Source organism: Trichechus manatus, unplaced genomic scaffold, assembly GCF_000243295.1.
Source record: "Trichechus manatus latirostris isolate Lorelei unplaced genomic scaffold, TriManLat1.0 scaffold00050, whole genome shotgun sequence".
In the NCBI taxonomy this organism is placed as follows: Eukaryota; Metazoa; Chordata; class Mammalia; order Sirenia; family Trichechidae; genus Trichechus; species Trichechus manatus.
Window position 1 is genome coordinate 122,998 of NW_004443986.1, and position 8,186 is coordinate 131,183.

The window sequence follows — 8,186 nt, forward strand, 5'->3', positions numbered from 1 at the left end:
TGTTAGATAAACGGGTTGATTGCTGTTACTCACGAATGAATTTCACAGCTCTTCATGCAGAGGCTTGCTGCCTTTTTTCATGGCATTCCCCATAATGAGAATGATATAGTTCAAAGAATCATGAAGAAATAGGAATTAATAGTTTCTACTCAAGGTGAGACAAAGTCATTGTGTGGTAGAGAATCCGTCTGCTTACAAATGCCTAGTTCTGCGAAGGATCTTTAACCAGTCTGCAGTGTAAATTATTCACGTACTGAGGTTACTTGTATTGTTTTGATTGTATTTTATAACCCTTTTCCCACAAAAGGAAGTATTGCATGATATTCACTTCTTTATCCTACTTTAAAAACATAATCATCTTACTACCATATCATGTTATTATAAAGACAGAGAAGAAGTGTTAGGCATTAAATTGTGTCCTAAAAAGACAGGTTGAAGTCCTACCTGTGAACATGACCTTATTTAGGGAAATAGAGTCTTCCTTTGAAGATACTATCGGTTAAATCACACCAGAGTAAGGTGGGTCCTAGTCCTAATAGCTTGAGTGATGTTTTATAAAAGGGAACATACAGACATGAAGAGAGTCACTCACAGGAGGAAGACACCATGTGAAGATCCTTCTACAAGGCAACAAGTGCCAAGGAACACCTGGGCTACTGACAAGGAAGGATCTTCCCCTAGAGCCAATAGAGAGAGCATAGCCCTGCTGTCCCTCTGAATTTGGACTTCTAGCATCCAGAACAGTGAGAAAACACATTTTTGTTCTTCAAGGCCACTCCTTGTAATATTTTGTTATGGCAGCTGTTATGGATTGAATTGTATCACCCAAAAATGTGTATCAATATGGCTAGGCCATGATTCCCAGTATTGTGTGATTGTCCACCATTTTGTCATCTGACATGATTTTCCTATGTGTTATAAATCCTACTTCTGTGATGTTAATGAGGCAGGATTAGAGGCAGTTATGTTAATAAATCAGGGCTCAATCTACAAGATTAGGTTGTCTCTTGAGTTAATCTCTTCTGAGATATAAAAGCAGGAAGGGAGCAGAGAGACATGGGGACCTCTTACAACCAAGCAAGCAGAGCCGGGAGCAGAGCATTTCCTTTGGACCCGGGGTCCCTGCACTGAGAAGCTCCTAGACAAAGGGAAGATGGATGACAAGGACCTTCCCCCAGAGCCAACAGAGGCAGAAAGCCTTCCCTTGGAGATGACAGCCTGAATCTGGACTTCTAGCCTCCTAATCTGTGAGAGAATAAACTTCTCTTTGTTAAAGCCATCCCCTTGTGGTATTTCTGTTACAGCAGCACTAGATAACTAAGACAGCAGCCCTAGAAAATTATGACAGGATGGATTACCACTTTTTGCCAAAGCTAACCCAAAGGAAAGAGCATTTGAGCATAGGTTCAATGAATGCAAAGCAATCTAGTTCCACCTGAGTATAAAAAGAAACGAAAAGGACCACACTAATGTCTGGAGACCAGTCCTCACTAAAAATTCGATATTTTAAGAAACAAAATTGAAATCAAAATAGCTTAAGCAAAAAGGGAATTTATTGGCTTTTACATGTGAATAGTGCAGAGATAGATGGGGCTTCAAGTTTGGAGGTGACTCAGCAGCTCATGGATGGCATTAAGACATTTCCTTTCCCATTTGTGCATTGAATTCCTTAGCATCAGCTTCATTCTAATACTGTCTAAATGGCTGCCACAGTTCCAAAATCCATGTCCATTTACCACAACATACAGAAAGACAGAAACAGATGGTTGCAGCTAGCTCTTTTTAAAAAGTGAGGAACTGTCTTTCCCAAATCACTCAGCAACATCCAACCATGTTTCTTTGGCCCAAATTGTCCATTTCTAAACCAATTTCGTTGTCAGGGAAGTATCATGGAAATGAAGCTGCACTGGGATCTCTGAAATAATCATAATGACAGGAATGAGGAGATAACCCTGATGGGGTCAAACAGGGCACACCACGAGTGAGGAGAATCTCAGTCCCCTCCATCCCACCACCAACTCATGGCTACTATACAAGGGGGAATGATGGGAGGAGGATATGAGACAATCACAAGATCCATACTCCCAGAACTTACTAAAGGCATATCTTGCTTCCTAGAAACTTTTCCTGGGCCACTTAAGGGAATTCGTCTGTCCTAAACACTATCCAAACCCTACATATCAATGAGCTCTCTTAGGACTAAGGAAACTAAAGGTCTGTTCCACATTCAGGGGCACTATAGAAAACAGAATCATGAAATAACCTAAAATATTTTATTGCCTTTAAAGTGCAAAATTTCCTGAACAAGTTTAAAAGCACAAAAATTCCCTATTTGAGGAACTATCTTGAGCAACTGATTTAATGAAAATTCAGATGTAAAATAAAAGATGGTCTAAAGAGGATAAGAGTAAACAATAATCTTATTTTTTTTAAGTTGTTATACAGGGACATATATATATCTCTACACACACACGTATATATGCTCACACATACATGTTCACATATATGTATGTATGTGTACGTATGTACTTTAAACAAAAGTTATTTTCGTCTTTGTTTATAAAGAAACAGTAGGGAAATCCTCATTAACCTTTGTGACTCTCAATAAATTCTTATAGTAATTTAAGACCCTCCATCAGATATTAAAAATAAAATTTTCCCCATGGATAGGTCCTTTTTTAATGCATATTTAGGCAGATTATCCTCTCTTTAGATTGATCAAAGGCCACAACTCTGTGTCTTACACCTGGCCCATTTCACAATTGACTGTTAATCCAGCCTCCAAAGACATTAGAGTACACCTATTAGAAATGTCATCAAGCTATGGTCAGAGCTTGTCTTAACATAGGTATAAAACTTAAATTAATAATCAGACAACTCCTTGACAAGGAAGGAAGAAAAAGGATAGTTTATCCAGGCCCTACTGAGGACATTTAAAACTGGTTTTTTCTCACAATCAGAGATTCTGCTATCACTATTTTTTTCTAGGTTTTCTCAAAATAATATAGTTATTATTTTTCCTACAGACAAGGTAAAATAAAATTGAGTATATTATAGCTTTAGCCATGAAAAGGCAGTCACCCTAGTCATAGAAATTTGCTGTTTGGTGTTTCTAAATGCTTCAGCCACAAATTATTACTTTAGATTAGTTATTTCTATAGATGACTGATCTCTGTTGTTTCGTGATGACTGTGTCTAATTTCATTCTCAGAGGGAAACCATAATTCCAAGAGCTGATGATACCTAGCTGTTAACCTCCTAGGTACTAACTACAATTTTCACTGTGGGCGTTAAAGTCAAGATTTGGAAATATTGGTTCAGTATCACAACATGATATTAAATTAATACTGAATTCTCGCTCTTTTAAATATTTTCCTAGTTTTGCTCTCACTGTAGAGTTATGTTTTCTCTTTAGATGAAGTATGATAACACATTTTTAAAGCATAGAATTTCCATACATCATACTATATCTGACAATCTTGGCATTAAAACAATCTGTATTGGGTACATTCAGCATTCAGAACTGGTAGGTCATGTCTTGCTAGTTATGCTAAGTAAAGAGGTTTGATAAATTGCAAAACCCCACACACCTGTATGAGTTATGTGGTGGTATAAAACATTTGTGGATCTAAGGGATTTGAGATACATTTCTTCAGGACATTGTTTTGTTCATTGTTTTTTTCCCCAGCACCAAGAACAGTGCCTGGCATACATCAGGTTTGAGAGAGATTTTTTAATGAATTAGTTAACCACAAAAGTTGGGAAACAAGCTCAGAACAAACATATTCTCCTGCTAAGATACTTAGAATCCAGGGAATTTTTTTCTAGGGAGTGTTATCCAAGGTGAAAATAGACAGATGCCAGCAAAACAGTGAAGTAACAGCTGATTCCTCCATTCAAACTACTATTACTTCCAAATTGCTATTTAATGACCAATGTTACTTTTCAAAATTCACAGGTGGAAACAGTTTTCTATGATTTCTCTTCTAAAAATAGTCACATATTTTTGTTTAAGGAGTCTACATTGTTAGGAAGATTGTGTGTGTATATGTGAACTTAACCTGTAAAGTAACACATTTTCTCTTAGGAGAAGAGAAATTAGAGACTAAGATAGAATATTTCTAAAAGTAGTCACGGACATTATGCTGTCCTGAGGGTTATTTCCTCAACTGAGACCTTTTGATTTAGTTAGCTTTGGTATATACGCTAGGAGAGTACATTTTATTTTACATATTCTAAGTTTACTCAAATAAATGGAGAAAATTAAAATCAAAACTAAAATTATTAACTATTATATATTTAGATTCCTTAGATGTTTGAGCCATAGACATATTTCATTTCAAAGTGATTATTAAAATGCAGTAAACTTTTTCCAGGATAATGAAACTTAGTTGGATGACTATTAGACTAGGATAACATGAAGACATAGATGAGAAGTCATCACCAACACCACCTACAACTTTCCTTGGTTTAAACTATTTAGAATACAACTTTCTTTTGCTTATAATTCCAGCTTGAATCAAAGCATCTACTACCCCAAGCATCAATGCTCTTCAATATCTAATTTCACAGTTTTCTTAACACGTATCTCATGTTATTTATTATAGTCAGAGTCATCCCAACACCTTTGTCTATCCTTGCTACCTTTTAAATGGTTTATCTGGCAACCCATCAATCACAAATCATGAAACATATTTTAACTTCAAGTAAGATCAGTTAAGAAAGAAAACAAGGCTTGTATGGCCTAATTGGAAGCATTACTCACATCGATAAGTGAGAAATGCTTTTTCTGAGAAAGACTATTTCCCCCCAGATCTGTCTGTAATGTATAGTATAGACAAAATTAAAATATCCAATCACCTTCTAACTTGGGGCCAAAAAGGTATTGATAAAAGCAACCCAAAGCTTTTGTGGAGATAAAAGTTTTCAAAAACTCAACTTCATGTTCAGAAGATTGGATTACTGAACAAGTAAAAATGTATATTTCATTTCTGACTTCTCCTCTGATTAAAACCAGAGCTTACAAACAATTTGAAAAAGTACACAATAAACAGATAAATGTATTTATGTTTTTCAAAAATCTTGATGGATGCAGTGAAAGTTTTCAATAATCTGTATTTGACATTTGTACTGTTCAAATGACTTTTATTAATTTTATAAAATATATAATTTAGTATCTGATATTATACATTATCTATAGTATTTTCTATTGCTCACAGAGGATGCATTAAAAATAATCAAGTGAACACATTCCCGAAACAGGAAAAGACATAATGTTTCTTCAATATAATTTTAATTTTAAAGAACATAGATGCACTCACTTATTCCATGAGGTCAATTGCACTACCCCAACCGCATTAACCAGGTGATGTTCATTTCACTCTACAGGTAATGCATTATAACTGCAGCACTGTCTCAGGATGGTTCACACAAATAATTTCACTTAGGTAAACACCATTTTCCAGTAATGATAGGACAAAACAAACTTTAGGAGCATTTATGAACAGTAACGTCGCACTCTCAGTACACATTTGCCAACCGATCTCTGTTGTTTGCAAATGAATTAACTATGGCTTGAAAAATCATTAGAGCCATCTGCTTTGATGGGAAGGAAGAGCTGCTATGATCATTTTATTATAGGAGCAGAGACTAGGGACTATGTTAGCATATTTTTAGCATCATTTACCCTAAATTTGACACGCTATCTAAAAAATGAACAGTACTATCTATTCTCATTGAGGCTCCTTGTAAATCCATTTACCGAGGAACCACTTTGCATAGGTAACTGTGCAATTTTTGAAGATCTCAGGCATATGGAAGTGTCTATTTTTCCTCCATTAAAACCAGTCATTACAGTTAACAACATGCTTGATTTTTCCAGTGTATTATAATCTCTCAAGTAAGAGCTGATGAAAGAAATTAAAAATCAGCTTAACAAATTAGTTCCTTTGGTTGTTTTGAAAGAGTCAGTGAATTCAAAATGCACTTTTGTTCAATATATTTTCTTGTTCAAACAATTTATATCATTGTTATTTTCAAGGCTACCAACATTTGAATAATCTTTTTTCCACTTGTTTAAAAAGTATCTATATTTACTTTCTTATGGATATCTTATTCAAAAACATGTTTGTAATGTGACATCGTATTTGCTTGTATTTGACGGGACTAAATATAGGAAAAATAAGTGTATGTACACACACACAATAATTAAAATTATTAATATATGTCTGTTTCTCAAGGGTACATGCACTTTTCAAAGAAATGAAGGAAGGAGAAAGAAGGTAGGGAGGAAGGGAGAGAAGAAGGAAGAGGGGAGAAAAAACAAACTGATGTTTATCACCTATGGAAATTTTTCCAATAACCACAGCTTTTAAGTAACATTTCTTTCATAATGTTAAGATACATATGTTATCATAAAAATCTCTTCATTCTTCAGTCTTTTAGAATGATGGTGGTAGAGAGACAACTGAAAAGGAGGATCTGTAAATTTTTAAGCATACTTGAATTCGGTAGCCATTCACTAACTAAATGTATGTTAAATAAATGGATGGATGGATGAATGAAAGGGTACGTTAAACTATATTCTATCTAGAGCTCAATTAAAAGTTAGAGAAAAAAGTCTGCTTAAGTACTAAAGAGCAGTCTCTCCAAACTTAGAAGGAAATCTTTTCCTTTTGGGTTTGCAGCTTAGAAGGGGATAAATATATTGTATAATTCATCAGATTAGCTAATCCAAAACTTTAAATCTGTGGGTGAGAAGTATACTGAATATATCTTCACCATAACTGCATACAGAATTGCCTTTAACAATAGGATACAAAACAGGTAAGTGGACCAGTTTCACAAAAGTTTCTCATAACCCTACATGTAAATAGCAAAACAGCAGATATACTAAAATGAAAAACAGTTCCAGGCACTTAAGACAGTGAATGCAAAAGCATATATCCATAAAAACTTAGGTTTTGGTATTTAAAATGGAATTTCACAAACTGACTTTTTCTTTTTTTTATACACTGCTGACAAAAATACCATTACATACTAGTGGAGGTTTACGTCAATAAAGCCAAGGGTTGTGATTCACTGATAGTACGTGCCTGGCCTCATCTCCTGGTTGGGATCAGACTTAATGTTGATGTTCAAGAAACTGACTTGGATTGAGGGTGCTTTTTAAAAAGGACAACATTAATGAGTGGGCTAAATTACCTGTGGCTTTTTCAAGTGGTTCCAGGATTTCTTGCTATTATGGATTGAATTGTGCCACCCCAATGCTTATTAAAATCCTGGCCCCTATACTTGTGGATGTGATCCTGTTGGGAAATATTTATTTTGGTATGTTAATTAGGTTATACCAGAGTAGGGTGGGTCCTAAACCTAATCACTTCTGAGTTATAAAAAGAGCAGAATAGATGCAGAAAACACACACAGAAGGAAGATAGGCACCAAGGAATGCCAAGGAACACCAAAGAACTTCTGAGGCTACTGACTAAAAAGAACTTTCCATAGAGCTGATGCCCTGATTTGGACTTTTAGCCTCCAAAATGGTGAGAAAATAAATTCCTGTGTTTTAAAACCAGCCACTTGCAGCATTTTTTTGTTACTGCAGCACTAGATAACCAAGACACTTGTTAAGGGCTCTGTATTAATTATTACTGTGCAAAAAATTACCTGTCCCAAAATTTAATGCCTTAAAACAACGAACATTGAAATCCCAAGAATATGGCCCCCAGACACCCTTGTAACTCAGTAATGAAGTCACTTCTGAGATTCACCCTTCAGCCAAAGATTAGACAGGCCCATAGAAAAAAAACGAGACTAAATGAGCACACCAGCCCAGGGGTAAGGACAAGAAGGCAGGAGAGGACAGGAAAGCTGGTAATGGGGAACACAAGGTCAAGAAGAGGAAAGTGTTGACATGTTGTGGGTTTGGCAATTAATGTCACAAAACACTATGTGTATTAATTGTTCGAGAAACTAGTTTGCTCAGTAAACTTTCATCTAAAGTACAATTTAAAAAAAAAAGCAAAGATGAGAAGATAAGGAGTCAGGGAAACTAGAGTACTGGATATGGAACAAACTGAACACAATTAAAGAGAATGTTGACACATTGTTATATATGTAGCTAATGTCACTGAAAAATTTGTGTGGAAATTGTCAAATGGAAACCTAACTTGCTATGTAAACTTTCA